The following is a 25538-nucleotide window of genomic DNA, read 5'->3' as shown; positions in this document are numbered from 1 at the left end:
GTACTCTAACTGCATATTTTGATAACACTCATTTATGACCACTGACTCTAGTAAGTAAAAGTTAACATGTCTAGGCAACTGTTAATGTTTCTAGAGCACTAAAATAATAATAATTACACACACCAGGTTATCAAAGCAAAATTCAGTTGTTCCTCTCATCAAAGTGAACAAAATTGGCACCTTAAAGTAATGTCTGGCAAAAATTTCTGTGATATGCTATGGCAAACCTCATGATGGATTCATATAAACAAGGAATTTGTGCATAGTTTTTTTTTTCATTTACAAAGTTTCAAACAACAGCTTGTCTCCAGGCAACTGCTTATACGCTTCTAATAAATGAGAGGTGAAACGCTTCCAAGAGCTCCAGCGTGACGATAAAACTATTCAAATCTTCTGATGACTGCTTTGTTTATTTGGAATAGTTGGTAGGCGAAAATGCATTCTTTTATTTTTAGCATAAACATTGCTTTAGAGATACAAGTAACAAAAAAGCTACTTTTTCCAACTCCGGAGATTTTTTAGAAGGCTGTTTATATTTGTTTGTACCATTACATCTGACTACAGCACTGTCACCATGCCCAAACAGGACCCTCAACACTTAAAAAGGTGTTTTGTTTTTTTATAGGTCTCTGCGGTGCTTATGTTACATCCCTTTGTCGAGTTCAGTCTGCTTCATCCAGCTATCGTGGTCTTCAATTAAGATTTCTCAGCTTTTCTTTTTGAACACATGGGATGGGACACGGATCTTATGTCTGTAAAGCATGTACTTTTCTTTCCACTGAAGCCCCTTGCTGGAGTCCTGGGAGATTTTGTAACCCACATGAAATTCTACACCTTCTCTCGCGCATTTAGGTCTGTTTATTTTATTGGGGACATGCATTAGTGAATATAGCAGAGCTACAAAGTCAAAGTATTCCTTGCAGTACATAAACTCCAAGGAGTTACATTGCAAAAAGGTAAAACATACAGTTATTGAGGTAGATTCAATTTGAATCCACATTGCAGTATAAAGGAGAGAGAGAGAAGCCTAATCTAGAGAAGACAATTGTCTATTGGAAGTGACAGCTAATCTGCTAATGGGTGTGTGGAAGTAAGATGGCACAGCTTCTGCGAGGGAGATCTGCAGATGTGCCTTGCTCCTTGAAGAGCCACGGGGAGCAAGGCACAAAGGGCGCAGGCAGAGACAAGGAGGTTAGAGAGAAGTTCCCAGGTTAAGACAAGGGAGGTAACATCTACGCACATCTAGATCAATGTAGCACCCCACCCCCTTTATGCCCAGGCATGCTGAATCATCTTACTTCAGCACATTAGATTAGTATTTATTGCCCTGCACAGGGAAGCCAATAGAAAAAGCCCAATGTACAAAAAGGCCAACCAAAAATATATAATGTGTAATGTATAAACATCATAAATCATTATTTAACACGGTATCACTTTATTAAATAATTATTCACTTATTAAAAAAATCTCACTAAATGAGCTTTTTTCTTGCCTATTCTTGGTTGTCCTTCGTCTCCTTTGTTTTCGTTTCTGCACAGGGAAGAGGCTGGTGTGTCTGCCTTCTCTGTCCAGTGCTGTTGGCCCACAAAGTGCCCAGATACCTGCATATAAAGAGGACACCACTTTTCACTGCCAGAAGGAGTCTCAAAGTGGCTTACAAACACCTTTCCCTTCCTCTCTCCACAACAGACACCCTGTTAGGTCAGTGGGGCTGAGAGAACTCTTAACAGAAGTGCTCTGTGAGAACAGCTCTAAGAAAACTGTGACTAGCCCAAGGTCACCTGGCTGGCTGCATTTGGAGGAGTGGGGAGTCAAAGCTGGCTCACCAAATTCGAGCGCTCCACTATTAATGGCTATACCATGCTAGCACTCAAAGGAGCTGTTTACAGTAAAGGTGGAGACATAATTCAGGAAGAGTTGCCAAGGCCCCCTGGCTGTTGTTGGGGGAGGATGATGGGGGTACAGTTGCCATATTCAGGTTGGGACATTCCTGGCATTTGGGGGATGGTGCCTGGGGAGGACACACATTGTACCTCAGTAGGGTACAATGCCATAGAAGGCCGCCCTTTCCTCTATCCTCCCCAAAGGACATTAAGATCATCTGACCAAAATCTGCACAGGATCCCCAGCCCAAAGGAGGTGAAACTAGCCTCAGCCAGGAGCTTTTTGGCCTTGGCTCTGGCCTGGTGAAATGCTCTGGCAAGAGAGGTCAGGACTCTGAGGGACCTTAACCAATTCTGCAGGGCCTGCAAGACCGAGCAGTTCCACCAGGCCTATGGTCAGGGCCCTGATGGACCTTCAGGTCCCACCTGGAGGCTAGCATCCCTAAGCTTAGGGTGAATGGGAAAACTGGATAAAGGGAGTTGCAGTTGGTACAGGAAGTTAGATATGTGTGGGACCACAAGGAACTGCTATACATTTTAGTTCCTTTAGCTAATTGGGGATTTCTCTTGAGGAGAAATGCCAGAAAAAATGTATTTTACATATACATTAACAAGTGATTACAAGTCGAATATACCATCAGGGAAATGCCAAGGCAATCATATCCATTTTGCTTGCTTCTTAGCTTGAAAAAGTGTGTTTTTTCCGCAGTTACAACTGTCTTGGTAAACTGAAAGCACCCATATTACTAGGTCTCAACACCTATATGCCCACTGGATATTTCTAAACAAAGCTGAACTTTAAAGCAAAGCTAAAGGCAAAAGGGCAAACTTTATGCACAACTTGTTCATCCTGTGCCTTTGCAACCACTCAGAGGAGGAAAAAATCATTTCAGTGCTGGATTCCACAGACTTTAAAACACAATATTCCACAGGAAATAATGCTTGTTAAATGAGACATTAAATCTCTAATTAGATTTTTCTTCTTATAACTTTTTCACTTCATCTTTCCTATTGCATAATCCTGCTAGAGCACTAACTCTTGCATGATGGAAATAGTGAATGAAGGGTTCTCATTTGGGTGTTTACTTCCTTCACACTGTATCCCTCCTTCATGTCCCATTGTCTGCACAGCCATTTGGGATAAAGGTGACACACCACTGGCCCTGCCATCTTTCTTCTTTTGTCCAGATGTTCCAGAAAGGCAGTCGGAGGACCAGAGATGCCCTATATACCACATTTCATTTTAGATTAGAAGAAGAGTTGGTTCTTATATGCCACTTTTCTCTACCCAAAGGAGTCTCAAAGCAGCTTACATTTGCCTTCCCTTTCCTCTCCCCACAACAGGGGAGGTGACGCTGAGAGAGCGCTGATATCACTGCTCAGTCAGAACAGCTTTATCAGTGCTGTGGCAAGCCCAAGGTCACCCAGCTGGCTGCATGTGGGGGAGGAGTGGGGGATCAAACCCAACACACCAGATTAGAAGTCAGTATTCCTAACCACTACACCAAGCTGGCTGCAATGTTGGAACCAGCATTTCAAAAGGCCCTGCAAAACTGGCATTCATATTTTATTTATTTATTTATTTATTTATTTATTTATTTATTTATTGACTTGTATATCACCGCTCTCAAAGAGATTCACGGTGGTTCACAGTAAAACAGTAAAAACAATACAACCCCTAAAAATCCCCATATTGCATTAAAAGATGGCAATACCATGGAGTTCTAATTCATAACTAATATGAATTCATACTCTGTTCTAACACAAGATGATAGAGGAAAGGAAATGGCAAAAATTAAGGAACACTGTTAAGAAACATGACAGGATAGCCCATAAAATCAGGAACAAGCTAGACATAACCTTAGAAACTCTGAGAGTGGACCTCCATTGAGGTTTATTTATTTTGACGGAGCCAGTTTAATATAGTGGTTAAGAGTGGCGACTTCTAATCTAGCGAGCCAGGTTTGATTCCTCGTGCCTCCACATCCAGCCAGCTGGGCGACCTTGGGCTTGCCACAGCCCTGATACTGCTGTTCTCACAGAGCAGTTTCTCTCGGAGCTCTCTCAGGCTCACCTGCCTTACAGGATGCTTGTTGTGCAGAGAAGAAGCGAGGGCAATTGTAAGCCACTTTGAGACGCTTATGGGTAGTGAAAACTGGGATATAAAAACCAACCCTTCTGCTTTAATCAACAGAGACATGCAGGTCCAGGTCAGGTCAGAAGCATGACTTGAGTGGGTGAGGCAACTGCCTCAACAATTTCTGAAACATCCTTATTCACTTACTTAACCCGTGTCAAAGAGCAGTTCTTCCATATTTTTATTGACCTCATTGTAAAAACAAAACAACAGAAGCACTTAGCTAATAAGACAGTTATCACAGCCTACAGTGCTTAGCTAAAAAGACGAGCTGTCTAATGAAATTATTTGTTAAATGCTTGCTTAACAGCGCCAGTCAGTTCTTTTTTACCTGTTAAGTATTTATTAGCTTTGTGCACCTTCATTTATACAGGTACATCAGGAAAAACCGCTCTGCCTTTTCTTGCCCTGCAACACTGGTTCCTGTAATTATATTAAAGCGTTAATGAAAGCAAAGCAGAAATGCCTCACATGTTCTAGATCAGCTTCTATCTCTGCATGACAGAAAGCCCAGCTGCACTTTGACTGTGCCTCTTCACAAAAATCACCTTCCTTTCAAAACACAATCTGATATTTCTAACATCGATTTGGGCAGTAAAGAACATTAACGTTGGCCTTAACCACTTTCTCAAAGGTAAGTGCACCTGCGTCTGGCCAGTAAATTGGCAATTCAGACGCAATTAACTGAAGTTCAGTTGACAGCCGTGGAATGAGACACTTGTCATGATAAACATAAGTTCTCAATGATTTCAAAATGACTTCGTTATGAGTTAACCGAACTGCGTGCATCGCTGTTAGCCTCCTGCTTTGTGACTGGCAGACAGAGTTGCTTGGATGATGCTGTCTTGATTTTTGCAGAAAATCATGTGAAAGTTGTATCGTTTCTATTTCGCAAGCTGCCCTCAGAAGGTCCCTGGAGAAGGCATAGGCGTTTTCTAAAGATAGAAACATTAAACCTTTCATGATACTTGTGTTCTCACATATATGCTTGTTATGTCATGCACATGAGCACACACTTTACCTCAGAGTTTTCAAATTGCCACCTCGATCCCTACTGTCTAAGGAACTTCTGTGCAGGTTCACACACACACACACACACACACACACACACACTGAACACACATGTCCACCTTCCATATCATCCATCTTCCCAATATACAAACCTTATCTTTCTAAAAAAAGTGAGTAAACTATTCTGGGAAATGAAAAGCTGGGTTTTGGTTTTATTTTGTTTTTTGTACCCTGCTTTTTTACAACCGGAGGAGTCTCAACGCAGCTTACAATTCCCATCCCTGTGAGGTAGGTGGGGCTGAGAGAGCCCTGGCAGATCTGAAATTGGTCCAAGGTCACCCAGCAAACTTCATGTACCTCAAAGGGGCCTTCTCTTCCTCTCCCCACAACAGACACCCTGTGAGATAGGTGAGGCTGAATGTGCACTTGGAGAACTGTGACTGGCCCAAGGTCACCCAGCTGACTGCATGTGGAGGAGTAGGGAATCATACTCGATTCTCCAGATTGGAGTCTGCTGCTCTTATCCACTACAGCAAACTGGCTCTTGTAGTTCTTTATATTGATTGGGGCTTGTCTCCTTATACACTATTCTTCCCAGCCTTTACCAGCATGAATTTATGCTGGGATTGACTGGGAGCTGTAGTATTTGCAAGCTCCCAAATTGAATCAGAAGGCTAAAAAACTACAACACCCATCAACCCCAACAAAAGCAGCTGCAGCCTGGCTGGCGATGTGATCATGAATGCCACCAGACCATAATACATTCAAAATATTACTTGTTGTAAACTGCAGACAAGTCAGCAATTCAAGGGAGTGAAAAGAGCAGGCACCACAAAGAAAGTGTAATTTTTGAACATCTTCTTTGGAATGAGTACAGCATCGCTGCATCCTGTGCCAGTTCACAGATTCTCTGTAGCTATCTTTGAATAAGGACAAGATGGACAGATATTTATCAAGGATTAGACTGATCCTGCCCAGAGCAGGGGGTGGGACTAAATGGTCTATATGGCCCCTTCCAACTCTATGATTTCATGATTCTTCCTCAGCTCTGGAAACACATTGGAAAACACTGACTTTGTTCACACAGGATGTTATCCAGAAAAAGAAGAAGAAGAAGAGTTGGTTCTTATATGCCGCTTTTCCCTACCCGAAGGAGTCTCAAAGTGGCTTACAGTCGCCTTCCCATTCCTCTCCCCACAACAGACATCCTGTGGGGTGGGTGAGGCTGAGAGAGCCCTGATATCACTGCTCGGTCAGAACAGTTTTATCAGTGCCGTGGCGAGCCCAAGGTCATCCAGCTGGTTGCATGTGGGGGAGCGCAGAACCGAACCTGGCATGCCAGATTAGAAGTCCGCACTCCTAACCACTACACCACTAACCACTATACCAAACTGGTTATCCAGACCAATTGTAATTTTTGAACACTGTGGGAATATCGCATGTGCCCCTACACTATGTTTGAACTCCTCTGTGGATGCTCACTGGTAGTGATCTGAATGGGGCACTCACATATCCGGGAACTGAGTTCTCAGTGAAGAACTCAAAGTGTATGTGCAACAGAAAGTCCTCGTTGCTGCCATGAAGACTTCATAATGTGTAAATTGTCCCTAAGAAGCAACCTTTGAGCAGCAGGAACCTTGGCTCTGAAAATCTGAGCTGGTGGTCAAGTATCGTTGTTGACTGTTAAGCATCATTAGGGTACAAAAGTACACTAGGACACTTCACCTAACCAGGAACCTGATTTATTCAAGATAACCGGGGGAAATGCAACTCAGTAGCATGAATGCATAAACTAACACTTTGGTGAAGTGTCAAAATATAATACGAAACAGAAGTGCCTCTTACGTAAATAAAATAGAGACACACATGGGCAATGAGAAACTCGGGACGACTGGGTTGTGAGAACTGCAGGGTGGATAATGCAAATTCCTGATATGAGATTCAGCATTGACTCATTCATTAAATTAATAGTGTTGGATCGTACCAAGCTTCCTTTCCAGTCTCACGAGATGGTCCTTCTCACTACAGCCCCATCTCATGTGATATTTATCCACTTAATGTGGGTTTCATGGTCCCTGGCATAGCCTACCGGGGAATAGCCTTCTTTCCTGTTTGCAGAACAAAAGTTTGTAGTATCCAACCAGAGTAAACTCATTTCACTCTGAGGTATTATGCTTCATATCTTAAGCGAGTTATTCTCCATCAGACACCATCTGTGAGGCACACACCACCAGTTATCCTGAAATCAGCAAATGGGTTGTACTGTGTTTTTAACATAACTTTCTTCCATTGAAGATTTCTTGGCGTGGCAGCTTCTAATCTGGCGAGCCGGGTTTGATTCCTCATTCCTCCACATACAGCCAGTTGGGTGACCTCGGGCTAGTCAGAGTCCCGATAGTGCTGTTCTGTCAGAGCTTTCTCAGCCCCACCTACCTCACAGGGTATCTATTGTGGGGAGAGGAAGGGAGAGCAATTGTAAGCCATTTTGAGACGCCTTCTGGTAGTGAAAAGTGGGGTATAAAAGCCAACTCATCTTAGTCTTCTTCAAAAAGGGTCACTGCAGTGTCGCAAACAGAAGTTCTTTACTAGTCTGTTGACTTCAAAGTTTTTGCCATCTGCTGAGTTCTCTAATGTCCAATCTGTGGCTTGTACAGAGCAGATGTGATAGAAAGGATTTCTGATTGACACCACAGCTAATCTTAAACCAAGTTCCTCACATTTAATTTATAGCAGAGCAAGGCAAACCCCCAGAAAGGTCATGTTTGATGAAGATCAGCTTCACAGGAAACCACAGCTCATGAATAATACTCTATAAAAAGAAATGGAAATCACTGACAGTGCCAGCAGAAAGGAAAGAGTAAGGCTCAAGGCTTGATATAAGGAAATATCAGTATTTGATATGGTAACTAATAAAAGAAAAACGAGTACCTTCTTTCTGCAAAAGCTAACCCGATGGTTTTGCAGCATAATCTATTTTTGTAATAGAAGACCATATATAAGTCAAAACTACCTCAGTGTAGATAGAGAGACAGACAGACATATGTGTTGCATTTGGAGGACTGTTCATGTATGATTCCATGCTATTTCCAAATTAACTACCCTTCTTGGGGTGCTGTTAATCTCAGGAAGGAAGAAGACAGGCAAAGAAGAAGAGTTGGTTCTTATATGCCGCTTTTCCCTACCCGAAGGAGGCTCAAAGCGGCTTACAGTCGTCTTCCCATTCCTCTCCCCACAACAGACACCCTGTGAGTTGGGTGAGGCTGAGAGAGCCCTGATATCACTGCCCGGTCAGAACAGCTTACTCAGTGCCGTGGGGAGCCCACGGTCACCCAGCTGGTTGCATGTGGAGGAGTGCAGAATCGAACCCGGCATGCCAGATTAGAAGTCCGCACTCCTAACCACTACACAAAACTGGCTCTCCATACTCCAAAGAGTGTATGTTTGTCCTTCATCTTTACCAGCCAGATCTGTCATCTAAGGAGAAGTACCATTTTACCAACAAAAGGCTGTGTGATTCACTTTCTGGGATTGTGGCCATAGTAATTTCTAGTCCAGCATTTTGGCTTGGTTCCAAAGTCACGTGTTTGACTAAAAGGGACTCGGTTCGGCTATGCCTAAATGAACCCAAATCAATGCTGATTCGGGTACTTTTCAGACATATCCAAACCAAATCACCCTTCCTTTCACTAAGCGGTCTGTCTAAGCCTTATCCAAATCGTGATTTGGCAATCCAAATAATGGTGATTTGGTGCCATAATAATCTATGGTGCCATTAAAGTCAAATGGAAAATTTTGCCTTTTTGTCAATTCTGTGGTCTCGGAGGGAGGAGTTTGAGGCAGAGGCATCAAATTTGCAGTAGCTGCAGGCGTATCTCCTCAAAAGAACTCCCAAGGTTTCTAAATCATTGCGCCCGGGGGTCCAGTTCTATGGGCATGCAAATAGGGTGCCCCATGTTTTCAAAGGGGAAGGGGGAAAACCAAGAATCCCCACTGTAAGAAACATTGGAGGCTGGATGGATATCCGTATTCCTGAAAGTTCATGTAAACAGTAATCATGCCCTTTCTGAAATTTAAATAAAATTAAAGTAGAAGGGGGAGAGAAGATTGAAATGCACACCACTAGCTGAAATAAGCCTTTAAAATACTTTCTAGAATTTCAGTTCTCTAAGATGAAGTTAATTCTTATTGACATTTTCCCACTGTGTCTCAAATTAAGGAACTGACTTTTTCTAAACCACTGATTATTTTTTGAGACCACTAAGAAAACTTTGAGATAATAGCTTACATCCAACCACGCAATTAAGAAAATTTACATGCCCTTATGTTTTCTTAAGGAAAGGTGACAATTTCTGTTGATTTACCCTCCTGCTGATCATCTACTTGTGGGACTTTGTTTCTGGGTGTCAGGAGATCCTCACAAACAGTATAGTGGAGAGCTGGTAATGGGAGGGGAGAACCAGAGGAAATTGTCACCACTTCTTTAAAAAAAAATTAAGCACTAAGTTTTCTTAATTTGGTTGGATATAGGCCACTGCTTTGGCAGTTGTCTCTCATAATTACATCTATATGCCTGCAGGTGCTTTTCTAGAAATTAACCCATTGAACAACATATGACTTACTTCAGATTGATTTATCTATCATATGGCATCTGTAGTGTAACCAGGAGATTAGCCATTTCCTGCCTCCATGTCATGACCCCTAGTGTTCTTTGGAGGAACTACCACTCAAATCATTGAAGGTCTTCCACTGACATACTATCCAGGACCAGCTCTGCTTAGCTTCCAAGATCTGATGGCATTGGGCTTGCCTGGGCAGATTCAGCCTTCCTAGGCTTGTTCACTTTTTTTCTTTCCAATAAGACTAGTTTTAACAAAGACAGAAGAGCAAAGCAAATATACTGGAAATAGTTGGGCAATGATCTCTCCAGTTTAGGTGGGTAGCCATGTCGGTATGCAGTAGAAGAGCAAGATTCAAGTCCAGTAGACTCTGGATGTTCAGGGTATAAGTTTCAAGAGTCAAAGCTTATGTCGTGGAAAACTTGTTGGTCTCTCATGTGCTACTGGAGTTGAATCTATTACCTGAAATAGACCTGTCTCTTGAATTTATGATGAGGGTATTAGAAATTCTAGGAGACAAAGCCTTATGAGAGGGGCAATGAGCAGGATTCTCCACCAATGCATATGGAGGTAGTACATGGCCAAAAAGGCAGAGGCAGTTCTTAGAAATTAATAAAAGGTATTTTTATTCAAAAACAAAATAAAAAGGTTCCTAACAACAGACATAAAATTTAAGCTAACACATACACACAGAGGAAACAAGAGAGGTGATCAGGTGCAATACGGGGTTAAGATGTTGGGTCAAAGAAAGCTATAGTTACCATCAGACGCAAAGGAGGTCCAGAAGAAAGGCAGTCCACTGCAAGTTGGGTTATGTGTGTGGAAAGCCAAAAATGAGAACAGAGACAGCTACTCTCTGTTCCTTTTTTATAGCCAGATTTGTACCTTGGGGACTAGGGTAGGGCATGGCAGCCGTTTAACAATGCCCTGATGGGATTAATTGGGCAATACTGAAGAAGCGGAGACTTAGCTAATGGGTGAGCTGGGCTTTGATAAAGAAACCTTAATGCATTTACTGGGGGACTTCTAAAGTTGATGTAATGCTCTGGTTGGGTCAGAGGCATCGGCCATATTTGCATTTTGAACCAGGAGGTATGCCTAGGCATGGTGGATCCATCAGGATGGGAATTTGATGTACCAGCAATTAAGGACAGGAAGAAGCTACCAGAGGGATGACTTCTTTGGGAAGAGACATTAAGGGGAAACAATACTTTCAGATGCGGAAGGTTGTTGACAAGATTAGCCACTAGCCAGGTGCTGTCTAGTCCTCTCTTTTTGTTGTGCCAGGGTGGGGAAAAGAACAGAAAGCCCAAACCTTTCTTTGTGCAGATTAATTTCATCACTCTTGTGACAGTCAGAAAGTCTCTTGGGTGAGACTGACCACACGAGGAGCCAAGGTTTGGCCTATTTCGGATATGCCAAGTTTTTAGGGTAGGCTCCCTGGCCTAACCATTCTTGCTTAAAGTGAACCAGAAATAAAGATGGAGGTTGGCAGCTGTATTCCTTCTTGCCTAGTGAAGGGTGCTGTGGGGCCTATCAAGTCTTCCCTATACAGAGTTCTTATGACTGACTATTTTCTTATTGATTTATTTAGTGCATGTGTATCCTGCCCTTTCTCCAACAAGCTTAGGGTAGTGTCCACTTCTCTATTTTACCCTCACAACAACCCTCTGAGGTATGTCCGGTTGAAAGAGAGTGATTGGCTCAAGGTCCCTCACCCAGTTCTCTTGCACCCAGTTCTCCCAGCTCCCAGTGAGACATTCTAACAACTAGATTTTATCTTCCAGTGTCCAAGTTTTAATTTAACTGGACATAATATTACCTTCATCAGATCCAGAAAGCTAATGGGAAATTTATACATACTAATTTCACTTCTATAATGCACGTTAAACCTAGGGGAAGACATGAAGGGTGAGGCAATGGTGATTCGTCTAGAAAGTATGAAATTCTGATTCTGGCTGCAACTCGAAGCATGTTTATTGTTGGAATATGGGTGAACTGTAGAGCAGTGGTTCCCAACCCGCGGGCCGCGGCCCGGTGGTGGGCCGCGAAGGCCTTGGCACTGGCCGTAGCTCCCTCTTCCCGCCCCCCCCGAAGTGAGAAGCTCACCAGGCAGTGAGCAAATCGGCTGCCAAAGTGGCCGATTAGCTTGCAGCCCGGCAAGCTTCTTGTTTCGGGGGGGGGGGGGAAGAGAAGCTTGCCGAGCCGCAAGCTAATCGGCCGCTTTGGCGGCCGATTTGCTGGTGGCCCGGAGGGGCTGGGAGAGGGAGCCGTGGCTGCCGGCATGGCGGCAGCGCAAACGCGCATGCGCGGACTGCCGCGCATGCACCCCTGCCGGGCACAAATGCACGTGTGCGGCAGTCTGAGCATGCTCGTTTGCGCAGGGGCTGCCACGCGTGCGCAGGGCCCCGGGCCGCTGTCTCCCGCCACTCCGGAGCAGCAGTCCGCAGCAACCGGAAGGTTGCGGACCACTGCTGTAGAGTGCATGATTTAAAAACATATGAAGAATATCCAGCAGGGGGCACCAGATGCGAGATATATTTAGCATTGATTGGGAAGTTCCCGATATTTTTCAAATATTCTCCTCCAGCATCCTGATCAGCTCGGAGACTTCCCAGCTTGCCTCCAGAATGAATTGAATGAATGCCTAACAACAGTTAGACAGTTAGTTAGGACTATCATCTTTCTATATGAAGTTTGTTTCTCATCTTAGTGGAACTATTTTATTCTTTAAGGAGTTTGGTGCTTAGATCCTCTTTGCATATTTAAATTCTGCCAACATTTATGAGAAAGAATTACTTTAAACTAAGTGATTTTCTAAGGAAACATAGTTAAGCGCACTTTTTTTTTTTTTTGCACAGAAGAATAAAAATAAAAAGATATTAATGTTTTGGAAGACGTTCACCGAAGGGATCGTTTTAACACTCTCAAAGTATTATTTCAAATATACGTATGGGCGAGTTAAACATTTATTTTCGAACTGGGCTAATTCTGCCAAATGGGCAATGATGAATTTATTTTCAAACACAGCAATGTGAAAACTATGTTTCATGAGCATTATCTAATCAAGTCTGTATAGACGGCTGCATGTGGCACACCCTCTGCCCTATACCAAAAGCTCAATCTGTAATTAAATCCTTAGAGAATGAATAGCACTTCTATCCGATAAATTAAATCTTACATCTTTTTTTTAAAATCACAGTGAGATTTAAATATTTAAGATAATTGGTCTCAGTGGGAAATTGAACGGTATATTTGGAAACGTTTCCTTTTACACTGGAGTAGATTCCCCATAGCCAATATATAACACATCTGGGGTGTCTACAGCAGATACAGCCCATTGTTTTGGATCCAATGTGAAGAACCAGCTAATTTATCAAAATCTTGCCCAACCCGTTCCCTTGCTACTTGGCCCCCATGTTGCATTCTGGGTAGGACTGAGAGCAGGCCTCTGCTTGCTCACCATAAGGGGAGGGGGGAATTAAAGCCTGAAATGAGAGACTGAGATAGCTGAGTATGTACCCTGGCAAAGTATGGGGAAAGCATTTAAACTTGTTCTGTTGCTTCAGGCTAACACAGCTACCCACCTGAATCAATCTTACTCAGGGGTGGGGGATAGAACAAGCAGTTCTACCATTTTCACCATGGCCAATCTGAATTATGTTTGTCAGGAGAAGTTTCGATTAAGGTCTGCTTAGCCAAAGGATACGGAGGAGGCTGGCTCTTCACCTCTCCGGCGTCACCATTTTGAAGCTCTGAAAAGGGAAGGGAAGCACTGCCATATATCAAATCAAATCTAAATCAATGACCCATCAGCCACTCCGCATGAGAGCAAAGGGGGAAGCAGCAAGGCTTCCTTGTTGGCCTGCATGCACCCACCTCTCTTTCCCATTTCTTTTGTTAAATGCCTTGCAGGGCTCTTCTGAAAAAAGAAAGGTTGAATGGGAACAAACCCACCACGACTTAACTTTTAGTGTTTTTCTTGTGCTAAGGACCTATCACTTTGAACACTCTAAAGCACTACACAGATCTTAAAGGTATATATTATTGACTTAGCTGATAGCTGAAATGCTGTGACAAATCCATTTCGATGCCAGCACTTAATAGCACAGAAGTCAGTCGTGTACAAAAGCCCTCATAAAACCAGAGTCCCTTGATTGTAAATATCAAAACCTCCGATTCAGAAAACATGGAGCGGCCTGCAAGAGTTTCAGCCGTGATACCATCGACCCATCTTGATAGGCAAGGAAGATAGTATTGTTAGTGACTGTTGATGGAAACAGTTTTCTATACTTTTATCTTTTATTTTTACCTTATCTTGGGCTCCATATGACAAACTTGCATCTCAAGGCCAAATGGGTCACATTTCTTTTCCTGCCTTATACTCCTATGTGTGCGTGTCTCCGTGGATGTCTCAGAAACCCATTCCCCAAACCCTTCCAGAAATAGTGGGTTATCCTCAATCTAAAAGAGATCACATCGGAGTTCTGCTTGAGGTACTGCAAGCATTCAATGCACTGTTTCTCCAAAAAGAAAAATAAAAGGGCACAATGGGTGTGGGCAAGGAGAGGAGGACAATTAACTCGGCCTTCGTTGGGTTTTAAAGCCTCACAGGAGGTTCCTAGCAGAAAGATTCTTAAGAATCATAGCTTGTCGGCCTCCCAAGTTTTGCTGAGGAAATGAGACCCTCCCACCCCCCCAAAAATTGTGGATTGTTCCATCAGTTCTTGTTAGAGACAAGAGCTCTGTTGTTAAAGGTTCAGGGTTACTTAATATGTTGTTCTCACGTATAAACAAATAGACCTGAGTGGTTCCCATATAAAGGTCTTGTAGTACAATGCCATGGTTATGACTCATTCAAAGGTACGTCGTTCTATCACATTCTCTCTTGGTTAACATCAGTTTTTTTCAAGCACTTTTGCTAGTCTGAAGTACTTGCTCCTATGCGCATCTTGACTTATACAAAAGACTCCCAGCCATATGGTTTAGCTTCTCAGTATATTTACCCATGGGATGCAACCCCTCCTTAAATGTGCACAGCACAAGAGAAAAAGCGCAGAGGAAGTAACAACTGGAAAGGGAAAGGTCCATGTAATAGGGGGAAAGACCTATTGAATAAATATATGTAACAGTGTCTGAGATGTAAATTTCAGCAGTTTCTGATACTTCCTACTCTATGTTTCCGGGAAATGTTAAATATTTACCAAGCTTCTGACATACGGTAGTGGTAAGTGCTATCAAGCTGTGGCTAACTTACTGCTACCCTGTAGGGCAGGGGTGGCCCAACTGTGGCTCTCCAGATGTTAATGGACTACAATTCCCATGAGCCCAGTTTGACCACCCCTGCTGTAGGGTTTTCAAGGCAAGTGCTGAACAGAGGTGGTTTGCCTCTGCATAGCAACTCTGGACTTCCTTGGAGGTCTCTCATCTAAGTACTAACCAGGGATAGTTAAGGATAAGCTGGGTAAACAGCAGCATTTGTGGTCATAAAAGTAAAAAGGCCACTTGGCCACTTGATACTTCATGAAGGCAAATAAGTGTGCCATTATTAGCAGATGAAAAAGAACATCTGGCCACGCTGCTGGGTTGAGAGTTACTACAGGACTTAAAGACAAGCAGCACTGTTTTTCCTTTATATTCAGGATTCATACTGAGTTATTCAAACTCCTCTTCTTGCAAAATATCATGTACAAACTTAATTAGTTTTTCATGGGAGCCCCCTGGGCATTCTAAACAATATGAAAGGAAATGTTTTAAACAAATGGAACTTGGGTAGTAGTTGTTGAATGGAAAACTGTTCTAATAAGGCAGTTGTTTTTGCTAAATTACAGGTTTTGTAAAAAGCAATTAAGGAGCATATTAGAGCACGTACAGTCAGTAATGGTAAATAAGATTCAAAACTACACGATTAATTAATATGTTAGCGCCATTCAACCAGCAGAAGGTACCTTTTGTGTAAGATTATGTTCAAGCCCTATGAAGATAGGTTGAGGGACTTGGGAATGTTCAGCCTGGAGAAAAGGAGGTTGAGAGGGGACATGATAGCCCTCTTTAAGTATTTGAAAGGTTGCCAGTTGGAGGACGGCAGGATGCTGTTTCTGTTGGCTGCAGAGGAGAGGACACGCAGTAATGGGTTTAAACTTCAAGTACAATGATATAGGCTAGATATCAGGAAAAAGTTTTTCACAGTCAGAGTAGTTCAGCAGTGGAATAGGCTGCCTAAGGAGGTGGTGAGCTCCCCCTCACTGGCACTCTTCAAGCAAAGGTTGGACACACACTTCTCTTGGATACTTTAGGATGCTTTGGGCTGATCCTGTGTTGAGCAGGGTGTTGGGCTAGATGGCCTGCATGGCCCCTTCCAATTCTATGATTCTATGTTTGAGAGCCAGCGTGGTATAGTGGTTAAGAGTGGTGGGCGCTAATCTGGAGAACTGGGTTTGAATCGCCACTCCTCCACATGCAGCCAACTGGGTGACCTTTGGCAAGTTACAGCTCTCTTAGAGCTGTTATCATAGACCAGTTCTGTTAGAGTTCTCTCAGCCCCACCTACCTCACAGGGTCTGTTTGGGGGGAGAGGAAGGGAAAGGTGTTTATAGGTCACTTTGGGACTCCCTCAGGAATGAAAAGCAGGGTATAAAAAACCAGCTATTCTCTCCTTCTCTCTCAGTAATGAGTGGGTTTATACAGCCTAACCCTAGGTATAGTTGGCCAAAAGTAAATACTGGTTCCTTTTGGAGAGGACAATATTTTAAAAGAAATTGTGCAAAGGATTATAGTGTTAGATGTCTGTCAAATTATAGATGTCAGGCCATGATGTAGCCAATGTGAAGTCCTATTTCTGCCTGCTTTGGTGTAGGGGTGTTGAACTCAACTAACTCGGTGGAAGAGTTTTACTAGATCCTATTTCGTTAATTGAAGGATCTAGTAAATGGAATTATGAGAAGGACTTCTTTTCAGATGTAGCTTGTGAATAGATTCTCTCCTCTTGGACTCTGCTACTTGGCCGTGATGATTTTCAGTTCTGAAACCTCCAGACTAGGCTGTTATAATGTATGGGGTTGTTCTTTCATATTATTATGAAGTTATAATATCTACAGGATACTGACTAAGGCTCAGGGGACCATCCCTTTTACAACCTCAGGTGTCCTGGGATCCACAGACCTGAAGGACCATCTCTCCCAACTTCATTGCCGAGGTGTAGCAGTAGCCATTTAATCTGCTACAGCAGTGGTTCTCAAGGTGGGGGCTGCGACCCCTCGAGGGGTCATTCAGCCTATTCCTGGTGGTCATGGTGGCAGCATGGCACTGACCACCTCTGCGCCACCTCGGAGCTCATCAAGGCTGCATGGAGGAGGTCAGCGCCACGGCGAGCAGGAGCAGCTGTGGCCGCAGCCGTGGCACGGTGCTGGCCTCCTCTGTGCCGCCTCAGAGCTCACCAAGGCTGCATGAAGGAGGTCAGCACCACGGCAGGTGCTGCATTGAGCAGGAGTGGCGGCAGCATGTGCACATGTGTGTGCCACGCCGCTGCCACCCCTGCTGTAAGGGTCACAGCATTAGGGCGGTTGAGAACTACTGCGCTAGAGCAAAATAAAATAGAAGGCTTTAAGGCTGACAACATTTATTTCAATATGAGCTTTTGCGAGTCACAACTCACTGTCTCAGATATGTGGAAGAAGTGACCCAAGTGGTGAACATTCTCATCTTAAATGATATTTCTTGTTGGAGTAGCAGCATATAAACACTGTCATCAGATTGTGTCCTGAACATATCATTCACATTTCTCAAGGTGAACATCATAAGCACGAAAGATCAATGCACATATTGGCCTGATACAGCTACAACTATCATATGTGAATCCAAGGTAATAAAAGGGTGGGAAACTACCAAGATAATAGAAGAGGCCTCATTTTTGCACCTCTCCGCCACATTTAGTAAATTAGAATCTCATAAATGCTTTGCATATCTCCCTTGGTGGATCAAAGCACAAATAAAGAAGACCTCTCTACAAAATATGAGAAGCCCTTTCTCTCGGTTGGGGGTCAAGGCTTTCCCCTACAGCCCTCAACCGAGGACGAGTTAATGTGAAGTAGTTTCAGGACTGAGGTCTGCAATGATCTCATTGAGCATGCACACAACAGCAATTATAACATGATATAAATGCAGTTAAATATCTGCACATACAAGATACAGTTACCAAACGGAGAACATTTGTTCCTTTCTGATTCCTGAATGCTCTATTTTCGCCACAACATTGGTCCTGACATTGCTTGATGAAAAAACTCTTCCATTCAGACCTTTCATCAAATTAGTGGTGACTGCTATTAAACGATCATCTTCCCATTTCAGCAGCTGCAGATTCCTCTCAAACTCCTTGGAATCATCATAGGAACGCCATTTCCCCCCATCTGTTTAATTCTTCAATAATAGGTTTAGCTCTAGAGTACGTAGAAAACCAGTTGTTCACAGAAGATAACAGTAAATAATGAACTGGGGCTTATGTAGCATATGTAGAAGCATTTGTCACAGTTCCCCATAAAGTACCACATAAATATTGATTAAAATGTATCCATTAAAATCCACCAGTGTTTACATATGCTGTTGAACAAGGTAGGGCAAGAGATAAATTCTGGTCCATCAATAGTCCATTGGACAATTTTCGTTGAGCTACTTAGCACCTGCTGGAGATGGGAATTTTTATGCTGAATGTTGAACCAGGTTGGCCTTGGTTTCATTCCTCAAGGCACACAGGATTTCAAGCAAGTTAGTGAGGATAGGCCCCTACAGAGCTTGATTTAAAACAGGGTTCAGTACCCTCTTCCGTGGAAAAGTCAGCCCCTAATTTTATTTCAATGCCAGTTCTGAGCTTCAAAACACAGCTCTTATGGACACTTCCATGAGGTCTGTGAATACTCTAATCCTCCTTCTGTGAAGCCCCATGCACTTTGTCTCTCTGCTGCAGTGAGGAATACAGGAAAAAATATTTCCCTCTCTTTGTCCCATGCAAATTTAATCACAATAGCCTAATCGGGGTATTTTGCCCACTTTTCCCTACCAAAGCTTGACAGCAGTTAACAGCTGATATAATTCAAATTTTTTCCCATGTCCCAATCTGAAACTTTGATGTCCCAAATCCCATCTCTCCTAGGGATATTTTTTCCATAAATGATTAACTCCATGGCATACCCAATTGTTAATGTTGATCCTACATTTTCCAGCATGTTCAGATTTCATTGGACTCTCTCTGTCTTCTGGGGTATTTGCTACAATCCTTCCTCTCCCACAGCAATCTCCTAGGGGTCGCTTATCCCCTAGATCAGCGGTTCTCAACCTGGGGGTCGCGACCTTCTCACGGGGGTCGCCACAGACCCCAGAGAACACTGGGAAAGGGGAGAAGGGCGAAGGTGGTGCCATGGTGCTGGCCTCCTCCGCGCTGCTGTCCAGGGGAGCCCAGAAAGCAACACCCCCCCCCCCAGCGCCCGTGGCACCAGCCTCATTTGCGCAGTCTCGGTGAGCTCCATGACGGCGGAGCCAAGCCAAGGTGTCTTCTGGGAAATGCTGGGCGGGGCATTGCTTCCTGGGCTCCCCTGGATGGAGGTGGCAGAGGCACCATGGCATTGCGAGCAGGAGTAGCAGTGGTGCATGCACATGCGTACACACCCCTGCTGTAGAGGTCACGCTGTAGAACGGTTGAGAACTGCTGCCCTAGATGGACCACTGGGGGCATCTGAGAGTGCAGCAGGGGCGAGAGGCAGAGAATCCATTCTGTCTACTGTAACCTTTCAGCATATCAACGCCTATATTGCATCCTTAGATTATTCCGAGATATTCAAATGGTGACGCTCCTTCACACTCTGCTGATGCCATAGTGAGGTGGGAGGAGTTCACTCAGAGGGTCCCTAATTCTTGTGACTTTTAGTTCATATGTGACCAACATATTTGTTTTGAAGTCTCAAAGCTGCTGCTAGAAGGTAGAAAAGAGGAAGGGAGGACAGCCAAAAGTAAATACTTTGACAACTGCTTCCCATTAACCAATATTAGCTGAGACCTATTGTGCTGTTTTCAGCACAAGTCTGGAATCTGCTGCTGCTTCAAAATGTGGCGTGAAATTTCATTGTAGCAGTTTCTAGAACTTTACAACCCTCAGTGCAGTCCTACTAACACTTCCCTGGAAGGAAGCCCCACTAAGGAGACTTCAGTTGGATTCTGATTAGACCAGGTTAGGATTGCTCTGCATACTAGGGTTGCTGGCTCTGGACTGAGAAATACCTGGAGGGGAGTCAGGAGTGAGTGGGATTTTGGGAGGAGAGGGACATCAATGGAATATAGAGGGTGAAGTCCACCCTCCAAAGCAGGCATTTTCTCCAGGAGAACAGATCTCAGTTGCCTGCATATGACCATTTACGCACTGGAGGTTTCATGCCGGGCTGCAGGCTGGAGTTTTAGTCATGGCAGGTTGTCCCATCTCTTCCTGCACCCATATGGGGGGGGGGCATTTGGCCTGGTACACCTCATCCAACCCAAATTTGTGCTCCTGCACGGGAGGTGGGGCAGTGAAGCTCCCAGTGCATAAATGGTCTATGAGCTTTAAAACTGGGGAATCCCCTAATCCCACCTGGGGTCTGGCATCTCTACTGCAAACGTTGTGAGCAGTTTACGATGGCAATCATTGATTTTGAATAATCTATTATTAAAAATCAATGATTGCCATCATAAACTGCTCACAAATGAAAAGGAAAAGAAAGTGAGTTATTTTTAAATTAATAGGATTTTGTTCTTTATGTTCTGCCACCTTAGCACAGTACAATACTTCTGCCAACCCAAACAATATGCTGAAAAAGACATTCTTGCAAAATGTTAGATGATGCCCCTGTGAGACTTGGGGGGGGGGGGGGGATCCATCCATGTGCATTTGTTTTTAAATGTAAACAGGAATACAGTGTCTGTGGTTACAGTGCCACCCTGTGGTCAAACCATACAAATGCACAAAAAGCCTGCATCAATGATTTTATCCCAGAGCCACTAATAAGCAATATTCTGTAGCCAAAATAACCTGTACAGATCAGAATTTCAGATCTCAGACTGAAAGTTAAGTCTGATTCAATGGTCTTCAGTTAAACATTTACAGAGGCTGGTGCACTGGGAGTTGGTAGTCCTAAAAAGCCATAGGAATCCAGCTGCTTCTGCCTTAACACAACAAGAAAAATGGTGGGTAAAGATGAGCACAATCTAATCCATGCGCAGCTTTGAAACATGGGGAATCATGACCACATATGGACATTATCTATCAGCATGTCCCTCACATACTCAGCCATTATTTTATTAATAGTCTCACCTAACTTACATCAACATAGGAAGCTGCCTGTCCTGTCATTCTCTTTAACTGGCAGGGGTTCCTCAGGGTATCAGGTAATAAGGAGAGGTCTTTCATTAAACCTAAAGTTACAAACCTTCTGCATACTGAGTAGATGCTCTTCCAAATGAGCCACATGGTCCTTACACAGCAGAGCCTATTTTCCCTGAAGCTTTATAACAGACAATATATCTGGCCTGGTGTAGTGGTAAGAATGGTGGATCTGGTCAACTGAGTTCAAACCTCTGACCTTGGTCTCCTCACTATCTCTAACCCTGATCTCTCTTGCAAGATTGTTGTGGGAGGGATAAGGCGGAAGGGGTAGAAACAGCGTGACAGACTGGGCCCCAATTAAGAAATAGGAGATTATAAATACAGACAGACAGACCTTCTGCAATAATAACCAACCCTTTCAAAAATTCCTAATTAATTGCGAATATGTTAATGTTCACACACCTCTGAATGTACAGATTTGAGTTTTGTTTTTAAAATGATTTTGACACGAGCTCCCCTCAGTGGACGTGATGTGATTCCATTTCTCTGGATGGATTTTTGACCATCACGTCTAATAATAAATCTAAGAGGGTATAAAAGAAAGGGCTATAATATGCATGTTGTGCTGGTGGTGATGTTTTAGTGGAATTCAGTTAGCTAACTAAATCTATTTAAAATTTAAAGAAGAAGTGTTTTTTTTTCAAATATACCCTGCTTTCCTCTCCCCACAACAGATACCCTGTGAGGTAGGTAAGACTGAGAAAGCTCTGAGAAAACTGCTATGTGAGAACAGCTCTAAGAGAACTGTGACAAGTCCAAGGTCACCCAGCATGTGGAGGAGGGGAGAATCAAACCCAGTTCTCCAGATCAGAGGTCACCCCTCCTAATCACTTCATCATGCTTGTAAGCCTGAAATATATCAAACATCAATATATATGTACATCCCAACCGACATGAGAATGAGAGCATTTCTCAAAGACTATGTATAGCACAGCACCCAGGAATGAGAACTAGGGAGTGATCCCTGAACAAGTGAACTGCATCTCAACAACTAGTGAAATGCATCTATTTACTACAAGTCGTCAAATCAATTTAACATTTAAGCTTTGCCCTGAAAACACCCCTAGAGGAATATTGATCAAGCATTCTTCTAGCTAGATCTTTCAGCAAATACTTGAGGGTTCTGAATGTATGCAATTCTGTTCCCAATTCTAGACTATTGTTGGGGGATTGATACTGTTGAGTATCTAGGGCCCCATGCATGTCCTTTGGGAGAGCCAACCATGAATGCCACAGAGCCCTTCCTTGGCCATTCTTTCCTCAATATGGTCTTCATCATGGCTCCTTCTTCTTTGCCTACCTCCACCTCTGGCAAGCCTATCATTTTACTGTCCAGACTGAGCAACTAAGGAGGCTAGGAGTAACCACAAATGCCAGGTGAGCTGGAAGGCACTGGGCAGAAATTCCTAGGCACTGTTACAACTCCAGTAAGCTAAGTTTGAAAGTACTGGCTCAGAAAACTCTTTTAAGACACTGAGATGGTACAGAAATTGGCAGGAAGTGAAAATACTGTGCTTATAAATAACTCCCGGGGTTGTCCTGTTTGGCAAGAATATTGGCCAACTCTCTTGGTTAGGGTTGCCAGTTCTGGGTTGGGGTAAAATGCCATAGAATCCACCTTCCAAAGCACCTTCAGGTGAACTGATCTCTGTCAAATAGCAGGAAGCACCACCAATCAGCAATAAGCAAGAAAACAAAAAATGCCTGTGCGAGGAGGCTACCAAATAAACAAAAAAACTCTCAAAACTTCTTTCTCTTCTTTGGAGTCCACCCAGAACAACATCCAGACTTATTTTGTTTTCAAGGATCTTTCCTTAATGGCTAGGACTGCATTTGCAATTTATATAAGACAAGCTAAAGCCTCAATTTCAGTTAACTTCTTGAGCTCTTCAAAGTGCTGTTATGGTCTCTAGACACAATAAAATTGTATTTCTAAATTTAATTAAGTAAAGGAAAACCTTCTCCCTCTCCCTCTCCCTCTCTCTGGGGATGCAGCCTTCAAGTGAAGTCTACAAAGATCCTTCTGGTCTTCTGTCACTTGGATATTTGTTGCAATCCCACCAGATCTCTGTGGGTTGGTGACTCGACTCTTGGTTGGGACAACAACCCTTTCTTCAGAGTCTCTCTCACCCTTCCTCTTTCCCTCTGCCACTGCTTTACGGAATGGAAGCAGAAATACTGTCAGAAATTAACAACTAGTGGTGTGCAAAAAGAAGAAGAAGCTGGAGTTGGATTAGGTGTTTTGCAAGTTTAAAAACCTTGACTCCAAGTCTTTAATATTCAATTAAAACTAGCCTCTTGTGGCGCAGAGTGGTAAGGCAGCGATATGCTGTCTGGAGCTGTCTGCCCATGAGGTTGGGAGTTCAATCCCAGCAGCCGGCTCAAGGTTGACTCAGCCTTCCATCCTTCCGAGGTCGGTGAAATGAGGACCCAGCTTGCTGGGGGGGTAAACGGTAATGACTGGGGAAGGCACTGGCAAACCACCCCGTATTGAGTCTGCCATGAAAACGCTAGAGGGCGTCACCCCAAGGGTCAGACATGACTCGGTGCTTGCACAGGGGATACCTTTACCTTTACCTTAAAACTAGCCATGTTAGGAAATCAACCCAGTAATAACATCCATCCATTTCCATAACTTTTCTCCTTGCAGGCAAGTAGAGCAAAGCTCTGTCCCATCCTTTGCCTTACCTCACTGTACTCCCCAACCCCTTTCTTCTACTTCAGATGATGTCTCCTATCAAGCACTGGCTAGGGGAAAACAGACTTCTAAAAACAGAATTTACATCTTTTTCTAGAATGTAGGGCAGAATTTCTCCCCAGGTTTTGCCTAATATAGTACCACCCTCAATTTGAGGGCTGCGGTTTACCCAGGTGGCAAATGGTAAGTGACTGTGTCCTTTCATTCTTCAGTGACTTGCTGTCCAGATGTCTGGAGCCACACTGGTGGTAGAGTCCCCACTGGATTCCCAGCACTGTAAACCATTCCCTCCTCTCTTCCTTCTCCTGCTCAGTTTTCTCCCCTATGCCTTGAGGGTGGAAATTAGCTCTGTCGTCATTACTCATAACTGTGCATAGAGAATTACTGCTCTTGCTTAGATTTGCTAATTCCCCTCTCCTGAATTTATATTATTCCCCTGAATGAAACTGATTTCTGATTTCATTCGGTCTGGTTCTTCATATCCCTTCCACATTTGTTGGGTCATCCCCCCCCCCTTTAGTCGTAGACTTTAGAAATGCTGTGGGGAGGGGAATTCACTGTCTAGAACTGAGGGCTTTGTAAACATTAAATCCACATGCATGGCTTTCTAGCTAAGGCCTGAGGGAAGATGCAATGCGGGTCATTTTCTCCCACAGGCCTATTTAGATCAGGTGCAAGCTATTTCAAAATAATCTAAATTACTTATTGGACTTTGGCAGAAATCTGAAATACACCAGATGGAGCACCCAGAAATATTATTTATTTGAATAATTTTAGCGATCTGCTAAACAAGGCACTTGATCTCATCCATAGCTGCTCAGCGCTAACAATGCTGCAGTTGCAGATTGTCCCCGTCTCCAGGCCACATACCGTAAAAATTATGTTTTGCTCCCCATAACCTCCAATATGTGGAGCTAAGAGGGTTGCCAGCTCCAGGTTGTAAAATACCTGGAGATTTGGGAGGTGGAGCCTGAGGAGGGCAGGGTTTGGGGAGGGGAGAGACTTCAATGGGTAGGATGCCAAAGAGTTCACCTTCCAAAGTGGCCATTTTCCCCAGGTGAACTGACCTCTGTCGCCTGGAGATCACTTGTAATAGCGGGAAATCCCCGGCCACTACCACTCTTTTACAAAATGAAATAATATGGTACAGTTGTGCACGATGCAATGGAGCTTTTTAAAAGAACTGTAATGAGCTAGCAAACAGTCCCCCCTAGCTGGCTTTAGCTCTGAAATATTTCAGTTATATTGCCTTTTCTAGCTACAAGGAAAAGTACTACAGTCCCTCAAGCTACTCAAGATCCATGATATCTCCTGGTAAACGCTGAATGCAGTATGAATTGTTGATGTAATTGAACTTAGCATTCATTACTTGTACAACTATTTCACACTGCACGTGAATCCTAATCGGTTTATTTTAGCAAGATCAAAATACGTTATTGTTTCTATAATTTAATATTTTTCTGCATTCCAAACAGCGTTTGCTGTTTGGTTTTTAAAAGACTGAATTCCCTTGGTAATATGAATTAATCACTTTGTAACATGGCGCTGAAATTTTAATAGACAGTATTAGTAAATTAGTAGTATAAAATATTTCCTTTCTTATTCACAAATATTTAAAGTTGTTTTACACATGCTTCTTCTGGGAATGTGCTATTTGAGCTAATTACATTACTGTAAATGTACCTCTTAAATAATTGCTAAAACTCAAGAAATGCTTTCAATTATTGACTGAGTTTTCATACGACAAAATTGTGTTATTAAATCTAAATTAAATGCATATTGAGACACT

General features: G+C 43.3%; 1 long non-coding RNA gene across 3 annotated transcripts in view; it reads right to left on the bottom strand.

The window, feature by feature from the left end:
• Positions 1-1401: 1401 nt before the first annotated feature.
• Positions 1402-25538, bottom strand: part of LOC143828648 (uncharacterized) — a 118786-nt gene continuing 94649 nt past the window's right edge. For all 3 annotated transcript variants that reach the window (XR_013227793.1, XR_013227794.1, XR_013227792.1), the window contains 2 exons: positions 4352-4443; positions 1402-1601 (listed from right to left, as the gene is read on the bottom strand). This is a non-coding gene — a long non-coding RNA (uncharacterized LOC143828648). The remainder of the gene's footprint in view (positions 1602-4351; positions 4444-25538) is intronic.

Source organism: Paroedura picta, chromosome 2, assembly GCF_049243985.1.
Source record: "Paroedura picta isolate Pp20150507F chromosome 2, Ppicta_v3.0, whole genome shotgun sequence".
Classification (NCBI taxonomy): domain Eukaryota; kingdom Metazoa; phylum Chordata; class Lepidosauria; order Squamata; family Gekkonidae; genus Paroedura; species Paroedura picta.
Note: the sequence above shows the minus strand (reverse complement) of the source record. Positions and strands in the feature narration are given on the sequence as shown.